The 20,437-nt window shown below is 44.2% G+C and overlaps 1 protein-coding gene and 1 pseudogene across 8 annotated transcripts in view; one reads left to right on the forward strand and one right to left on the reverse strand.

Annotated features, from left to right (window-relative positions):
* Positions 1–20,437, reverse strand: part of Ddhd1 (DDHD domain containing 1) — a 74,799-nt gene that overhangs the window by 41,414 nt on the left and 12,948 nt on the right. The window lies entirely within an intron of this gene.
* Positions 12,834–13,261, forward strand: LOC102911019 (large ribosomal subunit protein eL36 pseudogene; annotated as a pseudogene).

Genomic DNA, 20,437 nt, shown 5'->3' on the forward strand with positions numbered 1-20,437 from the left:
TCTCTCTCTCTCTCTCTCTCTCTCTCTCTCTCTTTTTTTTTTTTTTTTTTTAAAAAAGACACAAACCACTCAAGTGCATGTGAATAACCCTGAGTTGAACTGATCTCAAAGTATCAGTTCTCCCAAGTTCAAGACAATGGAACAAAACAGCTGATTCTGGGCTTGGGCAAGAAATATTTCAGATTATCTATGTGTTTCTACCAGACTTGTACTAGGATGTGTTTAAAGTTTGTTCTTTGTGTTGTGTTTTTTGAAATAAAGTCTTCCTGTGTAGCCCTGGCTGGCCCAGGCAGGTCTTGAACTTGGAGTGTTAGAATCCCAGCACCCCGGCTCCTATATGTCTTCTTCTAATGCTCTACAGAAACTGTGCACTGCCATGCTTGCTGTGTTAGGAGACACGGTGAAAACAGAGCTTCCCACGCTATGGCTTTCACGCTGTGTGTATGCATACCATTGTTTACTGGGGAGGGTGGGAGGCTTGGATTTTACTTTTGCTATTGAGGCTGAAGCCGGGCCTCTTCTCTCCATTAGGCGTGGTAGCTGCACATCCCTTTTGCATCACTGTGCTCTACAAACAAGTGCCTCAAATATAGTGAAGAACTGGGTTTTGCAAAAAAAGCCATGTGAAGTGTTCTTTTGAATAAGACTATGTTTACTGATATGATTAATATATCTGAACTCAATTCTTTGCTCTTTTATAATTATCCTTTCTTTTTTTTTTTTTTTTTTTTTTTTTTGGTTTTTGAGACAAGGTTTCTCTGTGTAGCTTTGCGCCTTTCCTGGAGCTCACTTGGTAGCCCAGGCTGGCCTTGAACTCACAGAGATCCGCCTGCCTCTGCCTCCCGAGTGCTGGGATTAAAGGCGTGCACCACCAACGCCCGGCTCTAATTATCCTTTCTTTTTCAAACTTTCTGTGTAGCATTTCTGCCCTCCGTATTAGGAAGACTAGGAAAGTGTGTTTCTCATTCGAGAAGTTATCTTTGTGTGTGTGTGTGTGGTATTGTAAGTCTTTTTTTTTGCTTACTTAAATTTTTTACTATTTGGTCAGTCTCTTTTGAATGGTATTTATGACTTCTACTTACTATACACGCAATAGGTTACTACTATTTTCTCTTTGTTTGGACATACAATTACACTTATGTTTCCAACACTGTTTTTTCCCCCTTGGATCTACATTAAAATATAATTGTTTGTGGTATGGATCTTCTAAATCCCTCTATGTCCAATCTGTTCCCCTGATACTAGAAGGGCAGGTTAGCCAGCCCAAGTCCTAAAAGTGCTCCTGTATCGCAGCCTTCCTTGGACATGGTTCTAACTTTATTAGTAATGTGACCTCTTTCCCCTTACAGGGTCCAGAAAGAAACAACTGACTTTTGAAGTCTAAGGTCACCCCGGTGACGCAGAGCTGTTCCAGTTCTTCCGTGGCGGCTGTTCTCTGGTCTTGGGAGACCCCGGTGGCGGGGTCAGTGTCCCGGCCTGTGTTGCACTGGGCACTTTCTAAGTCCCCCATCCTTGCTTTCGAAGCCTACTTCCCTGCTCCCGGTTATTTGCTGCTCATCAGTGGCCCTCAGTAGATTTTGAATTTACTCTCCCATGGACATCTTGTAGTTAATGTATTGCCTTTCCTTCAACTTTGTCTTGGGTTTCTATGCTGTGATAAACATGATCAGAAGCAACTTGGGGAAGAAAGGGTTTATCTCTTCTTACAGTTTACAGTTCACCATGAAGGAACTCTGGGCAGGAACCAAAACAGAACCATGGAGTAACACATACTGCCTTGCTCTCCATGGCTTGCTCAGCTTGCTTTCTTAACCTACTCAGTGGTGGCACCACCCACAGTGGGCTGGGCCTAACCACATCAATCTTTAATAAAGAGAATGCCTTAGAGACTTGTCTACAACCTAAACAGATGCCGGCATTTCTCAGTTAAAGTCCCCTCCTCCCTGATACGTGTAGGGTCAGTCAAGTTGACAAATACCAACCAGCACAGACTTCTTCCCAAGTCCAATACAATCCTGCTGCACTTCTTCCTGTTTCTGTTTGGTCTCAGCTTTGGAATGTCTGCCCCAAGTGGCTCTTTCTTTGCCCTTCTCCTTTCCCACTGGTCCACCCCACCCCCACCCTCAGCTTCCTCCTCCTCCTCTTCCTTCTTTACTAATCCCAGGCCTGCACTGGTATTCAGCAGTTGGTGTTGGGACATTTCTCTGTATGGACAAGTTTCTTTGGTCAGACTTATTTTTACTTATATTACTGCCTGACATTTTCATCCATGAGTACTGTCTTTTCATTTCAACCATATCCTCTCCCTGCTCAACCCCTCTCATATTTATGACCTGTTTACCATTGTTACACACACACACACACACACACACACACACACACACGGATGCTCACACTCACTCACCCATGCACTCACAATTTGCTGAGTTCATTTAGCATTACTCATATGTACAGATGTTTAGGGCTGACTGCTTGGAACTAGATAATCTATCAGGGGTCTGGCCCAAGACAAATTCAACTCTCTCAGCAGCTAGTAATTGCCTGTGGCTCTCCATTTAGGTGGGGCCTTTTGAAGTTTCCCTCATCCACACTGGGATCTGTGGGTAGGTCTGTCTGTGCTTTTTGTTAAACTCTTCCCCACTCCTTTCTTTAGTCTTAGGCCTCGTGTGCCCACTCTGCGCTCTGTTCTATGCCAGGTTGATAACAGTGATAGTAACGGCTGTAATTTGCTTTCTTTATATAAAAGTAATTAAAGATTCACTGTCTGTCTTGCTGAAGGTGTGAGCTGTGTGTGTGGCCCTTCCTGGCAATTTAGGTTTGGAGAGCTGTCATCACCTTCCAGATCAGGCAGTTTATCTCATTTTATCTTAACTGTAATCTTAATTGTTTCTCCTGCTTCCAAAGTACAGCTGCGTCTTACAGAAAACCCATCACCTGTCCCAAGGCACAGGCACAGAGCCGGTAATGTGAGAACCACGATCCCCGCAGAAGTCTGTCCACTATGTTCACCTGAGCTTTTCTAACCATAATGTGAAGCTTTCTAGGAGGAAAGACACCTGCTTAGCCCTCTGTCCCCCAAACACGGGTTCGGGAGTTGTACCGAGCCATGAAATAACCACCTAGCACACTGACTTCCGGGGGAAAACAAACAGCACACAACAGCACACAAATCTGTTCTTCCACCTGTGTTGCTCAGCAGTGAATGGAACACCAACCACCAGCTTGGGGTGGGTCACCCAAGAAGCCGCTTCCTGAATGCTTTCTACAACTACAGCTCAACACTATGTTTACTGTATCTCAAAACTCACGCTCAAATTGGGCTGAGGAGAAGGCTCCATGGATAAGCCGTTTGCTATGGGAGACCCATATAAAAGCCAGGTGTGGCTGCAGGTGCAAGAAACTCCAGTACCGGGGGAGGAGACAGGCATACTCCGGAGCTTGCTGGTCAGCTGTCCATCGCAAAGGAAGAAGATGGAGAGCGACAGAGCCTCTCCAGACTCTGATGTGTGCACCCACTCAGCCACCACCAATGACCACAACAACAAAAACCCATCTGACTCACCAGGATGCCTTGGCTCTGGCTTGTTTAGCTCCAGAAGTCCTCACCGAAACCTGGAGTCACTAGTGTCAAGTCTGGTAACAGTCACTGTCTCTCCTAACGCTTAGTTGTCAGCATGCACTTGCGTAAGTACACATATGTGTGTACACACGGACTCCTCCAGCTACTCCTTTCTCCTCAGAAAGCCAATCTATCTTTTTTAGTTGCCAAAAATGTTTATACTCAGATTCTCTTATGGCTCTGTACTATTTCTCAGGTAAGTTCCTAATCACCCTCCTTTTGACTTCCTCTTCATAGACTTCATGTATACTTCATGTATGTACGCATGCAACTTCTGAGTATCGACCATAAAGCAGGCACCAAGGTAGGTGTTGGGATGCAGAAGAGAGCGTCGATGGCCCCTGTACTTTGTGCATCATCAGGGCACTTCCACCTGTGTGAGAGGGGGCCCAGGCGGGGGAGGGGGGTGTATCTGAGTATAATCTATGTATGTTGGTCTTGGATGTTACATATGCAACATATGATGTTCTTACCTGTTTCTTCTAGTTAACTTCTGGCTTTACCTCTTCCTGAGCCCTTCCCTTCTCTAGGACTCTACTAGATTAATGCTATACATACCTGTCAGTGTTTATCTTGACTATATTCTTTTAAATTAATATTTAGAAGCCAGGCATCTGTAAGTTTGAGACCAGCCTGGTTTACAGAGTGCATTCCAGGACAGCCAGGGCTACACAAAGAAACCCTGCCTGGGGGGGGGGGGCAAAAAAAATATTCACACAAGTAAACAGTTTCTTATGACATTCATATATACTTTGCTTTTGTTCTGATGATTTTTATTTATTTTTAAATGATTTTTTTGGGTGGGGGCTTTTTGAGACAGGGATTTCCAGGACACTAGGCAGGTCTCAAACACATTGTGTACCTGAGAATGCCCTGAGCTTCTGACAGTCCCGCCTCCACCTGGTTTAAGTGCTGGCATTACGGGCCTGTGCCCACACATGGCTTATTTTGTGTACAGCCAGCTACTTTAGCTGTCCTGGTTTCTCTGGGATCTTGGACACAAGCGCTATGTCCGCCTGCATCTCAGTGGTGTGCAAGAGGAACCCCCAGGAAGCACTACTTCACCGCCCGTGTTAACGCTGCGGAGGGAGCGGCAGCACCGCCCCAGTGGCTGCCTGGGCTTCTCCCAGGTCTGAGTGTGCCTGCCTGGTTGGCTGGGTGTGCTGCAGTGCCATGATCACACCAGTTTCTGACGCTCATTCTCTGATTCAGAAAACAAACACACACCTGTCCGCCTACTTTCTAAGGACAAGAACGAGAGGATTTTAGAGGCCCAATGCCTCACTGAAGAGTAACATGCATCCAGAAAAATAGACCACCACATGCACAGCAATTTACAAGTATTAATACCCAGACTAAGGGAGGGTTCCAGAAGGTTCCCTCCTACATCAGATATAAGCCTTCACTCCTCACTAAGGGAAACACACCCAAACTACAGGACCACAGAGTAGTTCAGCCTTTCATATATATATGAATGATGGCTTTCTCTCTCCTCCAGCCAAGCAAGATGCCCAAAGGAAAGAAGGCCAAGGAGAAGAAGGTGGCCCCAGCTGCCATTGTGAAGAAACAGGAGAACAAAAAAGGTGGTGCATCCTCTGTTGGAGAAAAGGCCTAAGGACTTCAGCACTGGGCAGGAAGGACATCAGCCCAAAGAGACCTCACACGCTTCGTCAAATGGCTCCAAAACAGTGGCTGCTGTGGCAAAGGACCATCCTCTATAAGCAGCTCAAAGTACCTTCCCTGGACCGGAAACAGCTACCCAGCTGCTTAAGCTTACCTACAAGTGCAGGCCAGGGACAAAGCAGGAGAAGAAGCAAAGGCTGCTGGCCGTGCTGAGAAGAAGGCTGCTGGCAAAGGGACGTCCCCACTAAGAGACCACCTGTCCTTCAAGCGGGGTCAATACAGTCACCACCTCAGTGGAGAACAAGAAGGCTGGTGGTGATCGCCCAGGACGTCGTAGACCCCACTGAGCTGGCCCTGTGTCAAAGATGGAGGTTCCCTACTGCACTGTGGTAGTTTGATTGTCATTGGCCCCCATAGTATCATAGGGAGTGGCACTATTAGGAGGTGTGGCTTTGTTGGAGTGGGTATGGACTCGTTGAAGTGTGTCACTGTGGGGGTGAGCTTTGAGGTTTCCTATGCTCAGGATACCGCCAGTGTCTTAGTTCACTTCCTCTTGCCTTTGGATCAAGATGTAGAATTCTCCAGCACCACATCTGCCTACATGCCGCCATGTCCCACCATGATGATAATGGATTGGACCTCTGAACTGTAAGCAAGCCACTCCCATTAAATGTTTTCCTTTATAAGAGTTGCTGTGTAGGGGTTGGGGATTTAGCTCAGAGGTAGAGCATTTGCCTAGCAAGCGCAAGGCCCTGGGTTCGGTCCTCAGCTCTGGAAAAAGAAAAAAAAAAAAGAGTTGCTGTGGTCATAGTGTCTTTTTATAGCAATAGAGACTCAAACTAAGACATGCATCATCAAGGGAAAGGCCAGGCTTGGGCGGCTGGTCCACAGGAAGACGTGCATCACTGTTGTCTTCACAGGGGTTAACCCGGAAGACAGGGGTGCTCTGGCTGAGCTGGTGGGTGCTGTCAGGACCAATTACAATGAGATCAGCCACCAATGGGGAGGCAACATCCTGGGTCCTGAAGCTGTGGCTTGCTTGCCAAGCTGGAAAAGGCAAAGGCCAAAGAACTTGCCACGAAACTGGGTTAAATGTACACTGCTAAATTTTCTGGACATTAATGCAATTACAAGATTAAAAAAAATACACATGATATCACAACATAGTTTGTACTTCTTTGTTGTTTCTTTGGTTCAAAACACGAGGCTTTATTACCATCCATCCCTCCCTCCCCACAGGTGAAGGTCAGAGCGAGTTCTCCCCTCCCACCATGTGGAGATCCAGAGACTGAATTTAGTGTCAGGCATTTTCACAAGATGAGCCACTAACCAGCCATAAACAGGGTTGTTTAATGGGTAAAGCACTTGTCAGGGATTATCAAACATTAGACAGCCATAGCCACATTCCTGGCCTACTTATTTCTACCACTAAGCTGATTCTAAATAATGTAGACACATTGGACAATTACTCTCTAATTACATGCTGTGGGTTACCCAGTGAGGACTATATCTCCAGGATTGCTGAAGCTTGGGATGGTTGTGTCCTCGAAAGTCTATTTGTTAAAGACTTGGTTCCCAGATTGTTCTGCTAATTGGAATTTAGTGGGTGGAGCCAAAGATGCTTCTAAAAATCGTATACAACCCAGCTCCTTCCTTCCCACTCCCACCAACAAAGAAATACTGGGTTCAACATGTCAACAGTACAGACACTAAGAACTCTTTTTTTTTTTCACCTTCTAAAGACAGTAGTCTGCCAGGATGCCCTTAAACTTGTTATCTAGCTGAAGACAGGTGGCCTTGAACTTCTGATTCCCCTTCCTCCCCAGCCCAAGTGCTAGGATTTACATATAGGTGTGTACTACCATATCTGGCTTTTTCTCAAAGACTAAATATCAGTAATCTTCATAGAACAACTGTACTTCTAGCATGTATTTACAGGAATGTGCTAAACTGTCCAGAGACACAGCCAAGATATTTACTCCGGTACTGTTATAATAGAAAGGAAAGCATAACAAAACACACCTATACTACCAAGAAAACAAACTCACACTGGAGAGGACAGAGGGAAAGGAACTCTTACCATGGTGGGAGTGTAAACTGGTTCAGCCATTACAGAGGTTTTCAAAAACTAAAGATAAAGTGCCTGCCATATGATCCGGCTATACCACTCTTGGCATATTTCAAAAGGACTTTATGTCCTATCACAGAGATACGTGCATGGCCATGTTTATTGGTGCTCTAGTCATAATAGCAAGGAAATTTAATCAGCCTAGCTGTCCATCAACAGATAAATGGATAATGAAAATGTGGTACATACACATGACACAATTTTATCCAGCTCTAAAGGAAAACAAAATTATGAAATTGACAGGAAAATGGATGGAACTGGAAAATATATCGAGTAAGGTAAACCAGGCTAAGAAAGGCAAGTACGACATGTTCTCTCACAGAGGGATCCTAACTTAATTATGTGGAGTGAGCATGGTTAGAGAGCAGAAATCTAGAAAGGGGCCCATGAACACAGGGGTAAAGGTTGAGAGGGAGGTGGTGGGAAGACAATAAAACACATGAAGTATGAGGGTGGAACACAAAATACCAGGAGTGTAAGCTGAGGGGGCTGAGATGGAGAGGACTGAGTGAAGCAGGGGATGACCAACCCAGACTAAGTACAGACCAGAATGCTACAGGGAAATCGGGTACTCTGCATGGTGAGTAACAATAAAAAGCAAACAAAACATCCACGGCCTATCAACAAAGAGCTGGATAAATACATGGGATGGCTAGATGACGCCGTGGGCTGAGGTGCTTGCTGCTGAGTCTGAGACCTGATTCGCACACGCTCACTATGGTACGTGGTTCACGGCACTTGTTTGTGGTTTCCTGTAAAAGATCCTGATCACAAGGTAACCGGCATATCATGACTTCACAAAGCCACACACCATGGCTTAAGCCACTACCACTGTGGCTTTCCAAACGAGGTGCTGCAGCATCCGAGGCGCACAGACACACATCCTGTGTGTGCTGTTCGAAAACGTCCCCCTACTTTGTAGTTACCATGGCAACATGGACACATCTGCCACACAATGGACTTACAACAGGAGACTGAGGAACAGTGGGTTAGTGGAGGTTAAAGCATGTATCTGACTAGATTAATACTGCTTCTGTTTGCAACAATACCCACGGGAAGTCACTTTAAACTTTAAGACTGAGGCTTTTCATTGCTACCTGCCCATCAGAAAACAACTAAGTCGTTATCTGAAATGCAGTATTTGCCCAAATCATAGGGAGTGATTCTCAAACTTCCTAATGCTGTGACCCTTTAATAAAGTTCCTCATTTTGTGGTGACCCCCAACCATAAAATTATTTTTGTTGCTGCTACATAACTGTAATTTTTTTTTTTTTTTTTTTTTTTTTTTTTTTTTTTTTTTGGTTTTTCGAGACAGGGTTTCTCTGTGTAGCTTTGCGCCTTTCCTGGAACTCACTTTGGAGACCAGGCTGGCCTCGAACTCACAGAGATCCGCCTGCCTCTGCCTCCCGAGTGCTGGGATTAAAGGTGTGCGCCACCACCACCCGGCCATAACTGTAATTTTGCTACTGTTATGAATAGTAATGTAAATATCTGATATTTCTGATGATCTTAGGTGACCCCTGTGAAAGAATCATTCGACCCTAAAAGGGGTCACTGACAATCCACAGCTTGAGAACCGCTGGTTTAGAGAGAAGCCCTGACCATGTAACAAATAAAAGTGTGTGGGTTCTTCTTGATTGGAAAACCATTTCAAGGTCCGTTTTCTGCTATAAATATTCTATTTACGCAAATGCACGAGTGACTCTCATGTGTGGGTGTGGAAATCTGATAGAATATGATAGAATGTGATAGAAAAGGTGTATTCTTTTGTGTTTGGGTGAAATGTTCTGTAGGTATCTGTTAGGTCCATTTGATTCATAAGATCCGTTAGCTCCAGTACTTCTGTTTAGTTGTCTGGATGACCTCTATTGGTGAGAGTAGGGTACTGAAGTCTCCCACTATCAATGTAGGGGGATCAGTGTGCGTTTTAAGCTTTAGTAATGTTTCTTCCTGAGTGCCCTTACATTTGAGGCATAGATGTTAAGAATTGAAATGTCACCGTGGGTGGATTTTTACTTTAATGAGTCTCATCTCTTTTGATTAATTTTGGTTTGGAGTCTGTTTTGTTAGATACTAGAATGGCTACATCAGCTTGCTTCTTGGGTCCATTTGATTGGAAAATCTTTTTCCAACTTTTCACTCCAAGACAATGTCTATCTCTGACATTGAGGTGTGTGGTGTGTTTCTTGTATGCAGCAGAAGGATGAATTTGTTTTCCCATCCATTCTGTTAATCTGTGTCTTAGGGTTTCTATTGCTGTGCTGAAACATGTTGCTGGAGGGCTTCTCTCCAGGTTCCCCAAGCCCCGCAGTCCCACAATCCACTTATAAAATAATCACTCAGACACTTATATTACTTATAAACTGTATGGCCGTGGCAGGCTTCTTGCTAATTGTTCTTTTATCTTAAATTAACCCATTTCTATAAATCTATACTTTGCCACGTGGCTGGTGGCTTACCGGCATCTTTACATGCTCTTGTCCTGGCGGTGGCTGCAGTGTCTCTCCCTCCTTCTTCCTGTTTCCCCAATTCTCCTCTCTCTTTGTCCCGCCTATACTTCCTGCCTGGTCACTGGCCATCAGTGTTTTATTTACATAGAGTAATATCCACAGCACTTCCCCTTTTCTTCTTTTTTTAAAAAGGAAGGTTTTAACTTTAACATAGTAAAATTACATATAACAAAACAATTATCAAGCAAGAATTACAGTTACAATATTAAAGAAGATGTCCTATCTATCTTATATTTGTGAGTTTAAGGTTTTATATCTAACTTATCTTTTATCATAACTGAGGAAATTATAACTATCTAGTCTTTAACCACATCAAAGACCTGAGAAGGAAGATAATGGTACCTGAGAAATGGTAGATGGATGCAAGCAACTTTCGGGAATCTTGCAAGAGTAGACCAAGACAGCTGGCAGCCTGGACAGTCACCTAATGTTTCTCAGCATTATTGGTGCATTCAAATTGGCTACAGGCCTAGAGTATCTGACAGACCATTTTCAGAAGCAGGAATTCTGAAAGACCATCTTACCCTGTCTTGGCAGAGTACAGTGGTCGCTTTCCTTGTGTCCCGCTTGTCCAGAAAGGACAGCATTGCATTCGTACTGTCAGCCGTCAAGGCAAGGGCAGTTCTTTGCCCAGTAGGCCATTTTGTGCCAAGAAGACAAACTTCCAAATGGAAATGTCTTAGAAGCCCAACATTCTCTCGGGATCAAATTGGTGCAGCCAGGAGCAATTGTGTCTCATGTCAACAGAATTCTAAGTTATTTAAATGCCATATTCTCTAGGTCTATGAAGTGTTTGAAGATTACCTATCTATACTTCTCTGGATTTTAGTATGTGTTTCTTGCTTGATATTGTTTGCATTGGTTGTAGTTACATCTTATCTAGGTCATTATCTCTCATTATTTCTGGACAATATTTGATAACCATTCCTTTGTATATAGTCTTGTATTAGTTTAGAACCTTCTTATTTAGACAAAAAGGGGGAGATGTAATGGGTAGCCATTCCAGCTTGGTTCTGGAAGTTCCAACCCCCATTGAGACTCTGGCAACTGTCACGCCTACGAGGCGGGGCGAGGGGAGGCGCCTGGGGACCCGAGAGCTGGATGGGCCAGCGCTCACTCTGGGCGCTCGCTCGGTGCCGGAACGCTGACCGGTGCAGATTGACTGTGCAGAGCTCCGGAGAACACCGCTAGACTGCATTACACCTTCCCCAGACCCTGCGACCTACCCATTACTTAATTTGTGAGTTACGCCATTTAATAAATATCCTTTTAACTACGTGGAGTGGCCAAAATAATTTCTCCAATAGAAACATGATGACCAAAAAGCAAGTTGGGAGGAAAGGGTTTATTTGGCTTATACTTCCAGATCATAGTCTATCATGGGAGGAAGTCAGAACAGGAACTTAAGCAGGGCTGGAACCTGGAGGCATGAGCTAATGCAGAGGCCATGGAGGAGAGCTGACTACTGGCTTGCTCCTTTTCATAAATCATGTTTAGAGTTACCACTAATAACCACATGACCAAGTCTATACTAGGCTGTTTTGAGATTTCCCCTGTCAATGGAATTAATCCAAATCTCTCCACTTTAGCCGAAGGCAGACTCTTTGGACATGGGCAAAAAGCAGCCACTTTCTTCACCAAAATAACAGGAACAATCTCTAGGCCACACATTAATATTCTCATCTAGGAGCTCTTGATCCAGGCATCCACAGTTCAAATCATGCTCAGCACTACGTCTTCCATGTTCCTACTAGGGTGGCCCGTAAAGCAGCACTTAATGGGTTCAACTGCTTTTCTAACTCACTTTCCCAAGGTCTCTATTCCTTCAAACAAAAGCATGGTCAGGTCTGTCACAATAATACCCCAGTCCCTGGTACCAATTTCTTAGGGCTTCTACTGCTGTGAAGAGATGATCACAGCAATTCTTATAGAGGAAAAACATTTAATTGGGGTGGCTTACATTTTCAGAGGTTTAGTCCATTTTCATGGTACAGCATGGTGGTATGCAGACAGACATGGTGCTGGAGAAGTGGTGGAGTGTCCTACATCTTAACTCACAGGAAGTGGTCTGAGACACTGGATGCAGCTTGAGCATATATGAGACGTCAAAGTCCGCCTCCACAGTGACACACTTTCTCCAACAACACCACATCTACTCCAATAAAGCCACACCTCCTAATAGTGCCACTCCCTTTGGTGGTCATTTTCTTTCAAATCACCATAGTTTGTATCTTTTTATTGGAGAGTTGAGTCAATGAAATGATATTTTACTATACTCATAGATCGGTGCCTAGTCCAATCATCATCAGAGAGGCTCCACACAGCCTCTTTATGGGAGCAGATGCAGCAACCCACAGCCAAACATTAGGCGGAATGGAACTTGGGGAAGCCCAGGGAAGATGGATAGGAAGGACTGTAGGGGCCAGAGGGGTCAAGAACATCATGAGGATTCGGCCCACAGAATTAACTAAGCAGGGCTAAAAGGGGCTCACAGAGATCGAAGTAACAGTCTTGGAGCCTGCATGAGTCTTTACTAAGTCCTCTGCATCTATTTTGTGGTTATTTAGCTTGGGTTTTTTGTGGGACTCCCAACAATGAGAGTAGGGTATCTATGACTCCTCCATCTGCTTTTAGGACCCTTTTCTTCCTACTGGACTGCCTCATCCAGTCTTAATATGAGGGTTTATGGCTAGTCTTATTGTAACTTGTTATTCCAAGTTTGGTTGATCTCCCTGGAAGGCCTGTTCTTTTCTGAAGGAAAGAGGAGCAGTGGATCTGGGGGAGAAGGAGGTGGGGAGGGTAGACTGAGAGGAGTGGAGGGAGGGAAACTGTAGTAGGGATGTAATACATGAGAGAGGAATAAATTTAAAAAAAGGTGTGTTAGAAAAGAAAAACATGTATGTATAAAAGGTTACCTTAGCCTCTTGTAGTTGCCCTTGGAGAATAGCAGCCATGGCCCTGCGTCACCCCATGGCCGTGGGCCTCAACAAGGGCCACAAGGTGACAGAGAATGTCAGCAAGTACAGGTACTCAGCCAGCACCATGCACCCCTCACCAAACACACCAAGTTCCTTCGGGATGAGTGTGGCGTCGTGCCCTATGAGCAGAGCCATGGAGCTGCTCAAGGTGTCCAAAGACGAGCATATGCTCCAGTTCATCAAGAAGAGGGTGGGCATGCACATCTACACCAAGAGGAAGCAGGAGGAGCTGAGCAACATGCTGGTAACCATGAGGAAGGCGGCGGCCAAGGACTGGTGACCCCTTCCTCGATAAATGTCACACACACACACACACACACACACACACACACACACACACACACCCCTACATTAACCACAAGTCAGAGGAAAACAACTTTAGGATTCTTACAGCAGGTGTATTTCTGAGGACAGTTTATATCCCATCATACTGTGTATGTGTGAGACAAGCAAAGAAGATCTGAGAGACCGAGTCTGGTTAGCATCATGCTCTTACAGCTTTCTTAGGACTAATGCACACCTAGAAGTCTGCAGACAGGGCCTCCCTGTGTAGCTCTGGATGGCCTTGAACTCAGGTCAGCCACCTTCTATCCCTGATCGCCGCACCACACCAGGTTATGAGTCATTTCATAGAAACTTCCAGGGCAAGTCTGACCACAGAGAGGGAAGACGTCACTGTACAAGGGGAAACAGGAGTGGTGGATTATTGCTATCCAAGAGAAGAAGAAACCAGCAAGAATTAGAAGGGAAAAAAGACACAGAGGAAGAAACTATAAAAGACCTAAAGGACAGAAAAACAAGGTGGAAAACTGTCTTTTATTTGAACGCTTACTGTAAACGCACATCGAGGAACTCTGACTTCATCTTTCATAGATTCACTGCTTTAAAAGATGGCCAGACCATTCCCAGAGATGCCTCCTTCAGCCATTACATGCATATTAATTAATGTACCATTTCCACAAAATCATCTCTTATAATGTTTTATTAAAGACAAATGCATTTTGGCTGGCGAGGTGGCTCAGTGGGTAAAGGTGCTAAGTCTGAGGACTAAATTCAATCCCTAACAGGTTGTCCTCTAACATCCACACGCATGCTATGACTGACTGACACCACCACCCCCCACCCCCCACCCCCACCCCCCCGCCGCCTGCATACACACACTCTAAAAGTAACAAGGAGAAAAGGGAATCCTATGTTACAATTTAGGCTCCAGATACATATTTCTCCACTATGGCAGAAATGATATCCCATGAACATCTTTATTTTCCTAACAATATGCAGGACTGGGTAGGTAATGGTGACAATTCTCCCTGTGGCCACAGCATAGGCACTGGGCTCTACAACGCTGTGATTCTTTAGGAACCTGAGCAGTGCAGAATCTGACTTTCCTGTGCAGGTCACTGCAAGCTGTTAAGCATCAGTAAGACAAGGGGGGTAAGTTGGTATAAAGTAACTGAACTTGTTACCAAAACAAATGAATTACGCTCAGTCAAACAAAGAATCTGTCACTTCAATGTCTGCACTTACTTCAAGTTCATTTTACAGAAATATAAAGTTTGAGTTACTCAGACATAACAACATTGGTTGGCATCTCCCATTAAAATCAGTAAAATACAACAACGTTATTGAAATGTAGTATTCTGGCTAATTACGGTGTCATAAAAGACAACTGTCGAATCATAAAGGTCGGGAAATTTTCTCAAGTATTTAACTTCCTTAGTAAAGGACTGTGCTTCATATAATTTGACATTCTCTAGCTAACGCTTTCATTTACTATGAAAAGAAGCCAGTTGTGGCCCACACCAATGCTGTAGAGGAGGTAGAATCGATGTTAGCCATCGTCGACGTCACCACTCTAAGCTTCGTTCACCAGCCACCTGTATCTCTTTGAGGCAAGCAGAAGAAGTTACATCAGTCAATTTGTCTTTGCTCAGGTGACTTCCTTCCCAGAGATGTAGCCATCTACTATGGCAATTATGCTTTTCACACGTTCTCAATACCCACGGTAGCCAGGACATTTCACCTGCTGTCCTATTGAAGTATTTAGCTGCCAGCCTGCTTACCAAAATCTAACAGCTCTGATTTCTAGCTTTACTTGTGAGAGTCTCCAGAGCATCTACCTTTTATATTAACGCAGTGTGTAGAGCATACGCATTCCTTGCTATCACAGGACAGCGGTAAGTTCTTCACAGCTATCATTAAGTGTGCTGGACTTGTGCAATACAATTGTCTGTGTGCTTTTTGTGGCACTGGGAATCCTGAAGGTACTTGAATATAAAGATAAACTAGCATCACCTGACAGAGAAATATGCAAAAATTTAAAGGTAACCCCTGCTGTATTAAAAAACAAGTAAAAAATAATTTAGGATCAGGAGGAAGGTACTTCAAATTTGTCTGACCATTCTGACTGTTTGTGTTTTTAAGGGTACATTCTATAAATAGAAAATAGAAGTCAATTAAAAAATACAGGCAGGAGGTGGGGCTGATGAGGGGGCTCAGCGCATAAGACACTTGCTGTGAGAGCTGACAACCGGAGTTTGATCCTCAGAGCCCAGTGTGAAGGAGAGAACTGGGTCCTGAAAGCTGTCCTCCAATTTTCCTATGTGCCATGACACAGATGTGCTACACACACACATTTCATACACACCATATATATATATGCATATACAATAGATTGAATAAAAACGGGTCTACCTATGCAAACTATGTCATGGAGATGGGGGGGTGTGCTCACTGCTCAGCTCGAGGGCTGCACCCTTCCATTTCAACAGTCCACAGTGCTGACAAAGTGTCACCTTTGTTAGTTAGGGAAGCTTCCCCGGGCACTGTATCCCCAGGCTGTTTTTGTGTGCCTTATTCAGCACAGCCTTAGAGGCTTACAGTGATGTCAAAGTTCAGGTTACTTCCACCAGTAGGGGGTCAATTTCCAGCATTCCTTAAAGGGATAGCTTCAGTGGCCTCTGCCAGTTTCAACTAGGTCTGAATCTTTACCTTCCCAGGAATGCTCTCTTTCTCAATCCTATGGTTAAGTGGCTGCAACCTGTACCTTCTACCTCTGTGTTCTTTATATAGTTACCTTTGCTTTACTAATTCCTCTATTAATAGATATTTGTGTTATTCTTTCTGTTAAAACTAGTGAAGAATTTCTGGCTTTTCATTGGACTTCTATAGCAAGACTTTCTACAGAAGAGGAAACTTACATAGTTAAGCCTGTAACACATAAAGTATGCTCAGATTCACTGGTAATCATCAGAGATGGACAGTGTTCGGTTGGAACCTCCAGCTCACTCCTGCTTGATCAGGAAAGCCCCATCCCCCCCCATCCCCCCCTCCCCAAACCACGCCCTCTCAGAGACTCTGAACAAAGGGAAGGCACCAAAGAGCCCAGTTCCGCATTCTTAGCTCTTCCCCTGAAGTTGCCAGCTGCCCAAGTCCTGAGCACTCCAGCTTTTGACCACACGTGGGAACAAACCCAGCTTGTGGCACACGCATCATCACCCCTTGCCTACAGGCGATATGAGCTCCCCGCTTCAGTTCAGGAGTGTGACTTCTCCTGCCTTAATCTCTGGGACTGGAGATCTCACCCGGGAGTTGCTTTGCTCAAATAAACCTGTTCTTTTACTTTTTCAGTTTGGCTTGATCTGGCTTACTGTGTTGGCGGAGAAACTACTATAGTGTACAGAAAACCTATTAGACAGATTTGCAACAGCTCCAATTCTGGCACAGGCCCCCAAGGGGTGCATAGAAAGATGTGTGCTGCAGCTATGTTCACAGCACCCCCAAACCATGAACAACTTAAATGCCAAAGAGGAAAGTCAAGGGGCATACTCATACAATGGAAACAGGCAGATTCCGTGAATCAGCAACTTATCTCTGAACTAAAAACCAAGTTGCAGAAGGATACAAATACAATAGTCCTTTACAGACAAAACTACAATAAGCCCAAAGTGCCAACAGGGATCAGTAACGTAAATAATGCGAAGGAATATAGATTAGGATGGCTGTGTCTAGAATGAAAACAGTTGCTGGAAAGGTCATAGAGGAGATTTTGATTTATCTGTGATGTTTAATGTTTAAACTAAGTAAAGAGTTTATTGTTGGTTGTGCTGGTTTTTTTTTTTTACATGTTTGTGATATATAATTAAAATAATAAACTATTTAGGTGAATGATAAAATATAAAGTTAAATATTCAACTAGTAAATGGAATGAAAGAGAGTAAATTAGGGACAGAGTATGGAAAGCCGTCACACATCAGGATTCCTGGAAGCCAGTTCACTCACTGGAATCTGTGATTTGGAGGAATGTAGGATGAGCGTAAACAAATGACTGTTCTAACAGTCAGCTCAGCTTCACTGCAGTGCCACAACTGATCTCCCAAAACCAACAGACCTCCAAATATACCGTGGGTCACACTGGAAAGTTACCATCACACCGAGAACGCTAAGTCATGCTTAAATGAATGCCAATACTACCTACCACTAGCCACGCTTAGGCAAACTTACAAGTTTCATGGAGGTAGAAAATGCTAGCTGTAGTTATACACTGAACACCACCTGCTCTGGTTTCTTTAGGGTTTGAAAGCCCACCTGTCTGTTCTTCAGCAGCGCCAAGCCAAGGCTAACGGCCTCACTATCAACCAGTTTGCCAGAGCCGCCTTAGCAAATATAACAGGTCTAGAGACTCACATCAGCAGAAATGTGTTTTGTTGTAACTGGAGTCTCAGTGCTCCAAATACAGGGGTTGGCATCTTGAGATCCCACAAAGCCTCAGGCACTCACGGGCCTCTCTGCTTGGCTTGTGGGTGCTCACTGTCGCATTGTCCATACAGTCCTTCCTTCGTATGTGTCTAAATTTCCTCCTCTCACCCAGTTGCAGCTGACTGGGGCAGACTGGGGTTTACCTGTCGGCTTGATTCCAACGTCACCAGTATCATCCGCACTCACACTCTAAGGATTGGAGGGTGGAGGTGTAGGGGGACACAATCCAATCCATAATAGTCCCAAAGTTCTACCACATGATCTCTTCCAACATTCATACTGCACTCATAGTTCCGCGCATTTTAATTAATAGATGACAGATGTTAGATATTCTTAGCATCTCTTCCCCTCGAATCTGGAGGATAGACTTTATATCATAACTCACTATATACTAAGCCTCACAAGTTCACTGTTTTGGTAGATTTATCTATGCAGAATTTTATATGCTTAAGGAAAATTCTATATCCAAGTACTTGGATTACATAAAAATAAGTTGGTATAATGTACATAGCTGTAGAAAGAAATTGTGCTAAAAGATGGAGTAAAAACATTCAGTCACCTTACTGTCACTATACTGACAACATCTGCTCTATTTACAACACAGCCATTGTATACAAAGCCACAATGCTGACTAAAATAAAAATGAATATGCATTACCATACCTGGACTTTTTAGAATGAGAAAAGTATCATTTGAACACAAGCTCTCTTTCTATTCAACATGTTTTCTGTAATTTTAACCAGTGGTTTCCAAACCTGTCTGTCCAAAGTATCAGAAGCCACTTGAGTTGGAACTAAAAGACAGGCTTTTCAGAACCCTCACTAAACACCCATCTCTGGAGATAGCATCAACCAATACATGTCTTTAATGAAGAGCTCCAGGTTATAGGGTATGCAAGAAAATGCTCAAGAGTAACCACTGGCTCACAACCAGTTTAAACCAGACATTTCCACATTTGGTCACTCATCAAAGATTTTTTTTAAAGTAATTTTAACATACTCTCATACATATATATTTACAAATTATGCATGTATACTAGTGTTGTAAAAATTCTTTATTAATTATAGGGTATAAAAATTGGAAGGATGAAATAGAAATTAAATAAAATCCTAATATTTCAATTGTAACACCAAAAGCTGTGTTGACACACTCCATTTTAGAGGCTGCTGGTTTACAGAGTCTCTTTGCACCCTGAATCCCAGCATGCTCTTCTCCTGAACACAGCACTGTCCATTCATTTTATCGCCTCCTCATCCGTCCCAACCGTCCAGAGCGCCTAGGCTGCTCCACACATCCTCCGCCCCGTGAGGAACACAGCACTGAACATTCATCCTATCGCCTCCTCCCGTCCCAACCGTCCAGAGCGCCCTCGGCCGGCCGGCTGTCTCAGAGCACTCGGCTAACTCCCCAGCGGCTCTCCCTCGTTCTGAGCGCCCTTTCCCGCTTTACACTTTCTTTCACACTGCTGCCAAAGTGGCAATCTAAAATGCAAATTTCAGCTTCTCCATTTTACACCTGCCAAATGTTTCATTTTCACAAGATAAAATTTAAAAATTCAGCGTGACAAAGCTCACCCCAGTCTAGTGCGGATCTAGCTGTCTCTGACCCTTCTCTACTCCACTTCGATCGCTTCACGCCACACAATCTCTCAAAGTGCAAACATCCTCCTGACTCCAGGTTTTTAATTTATTCCTGGCGTGAGGACCTTTAAGACTCAAGCCAACCACATATTTCTCTATAGAGTCACTTGTCAGAGAGGGGTCTCCCTTTATCTGGAGACCATAGACAACAGATAAATAAGCGCTGAATCACAGTAATTCAAGTTTTTAGAAACCATGGAAAGAAAACGCCTCAGTGCAAAGGATGAACCGTACTTAGGAGGATGGTAACAAATGCCGCAGCCAAACTAACCGAGGGGCAAATGAATCTGAACCTGAGCTGTGAACTGAAAGGAAATCAAAAGAAAAGCTAGTCTTTTTAAAGAGGAGGAGCAGAAGAGGGAAGAAGAAGAAACGGGGGTTCTTATGGCGCAGGTCCAGAACGCTGAGAAGCGCACAGAAAGCCGGACACTGAAGATACCGGGCAAGACTGAAATCAGACACTGCCTTCCACCAGAGTGGCAACGGATCATAATGTCACCGCTCCACACAGACCCCACTCTACATTACCACTCCGCTTTGACTCAGAAGCTGTCTGAAGTCTCTCAAGCCATAGGAACAGTTAAGTCTGACTCTATCCTCCTGGAATCTTCAGCCATCTGGCATCATTAAAACCCCATTTTTCTATCATCTCAAAATTCCAAATGAGTACCTCCTGCCAGGACAAGTGTAAAGGCAGCCTGGGGAGCCCAAAGTCTGCTGAGACTTGAAGATGAGATCGTGTCATCCATCATACTGGGACTGGCGAGTTAATCTAGCATTCTGCATTATTTCTTGGTGATACCAATAAAAGGCAGGTCCTTCCTGCCTTTGTTACAATGGAGTTGTAAGAAACAGACAGAGGAGGAGGTCGTGAAGCAGCTGTCTCAGTCATCTAGACTGCTACAGTGGAATACTATAAACTGGGCAGCTCACACATGGCCATTTCATCAGTTCTGGAGACTGGGAAGCGGAAGGTGAAGACTTCAACCGTGCAGACTCAGTGTCTGGTGAGGTCCCACTTCTCGCACCTGGGTGTCCCAATACCATCACCCTGGAAGTTAGGATTCCAGGATGTGAAGTCTCAGAGTGCTATGAACACTTAGTCCACTGGAGGGCACAAGAAATTAAATGCAGCAACTGATTAAATTAGCCCGCGGGTATTATATCAGGAATAAAAGGG

Source organism: Peromyscus maniculatus, chromosome 9 (genome assembly GCF_049852395.1).
Source record: "Peromyscus maniculatus bairdii isolate BWxNUB_F1_BW_parent chromosome 9, HU_Pman_BW_mat_3.1, whole genome shotgun sequence".
Lineage (NCBI taxonomy): Eukaryota > Metazoa > Chordata > Mammalia > Rodentia > Cricetidae > Peromyscus > Peromyscus maniculatus.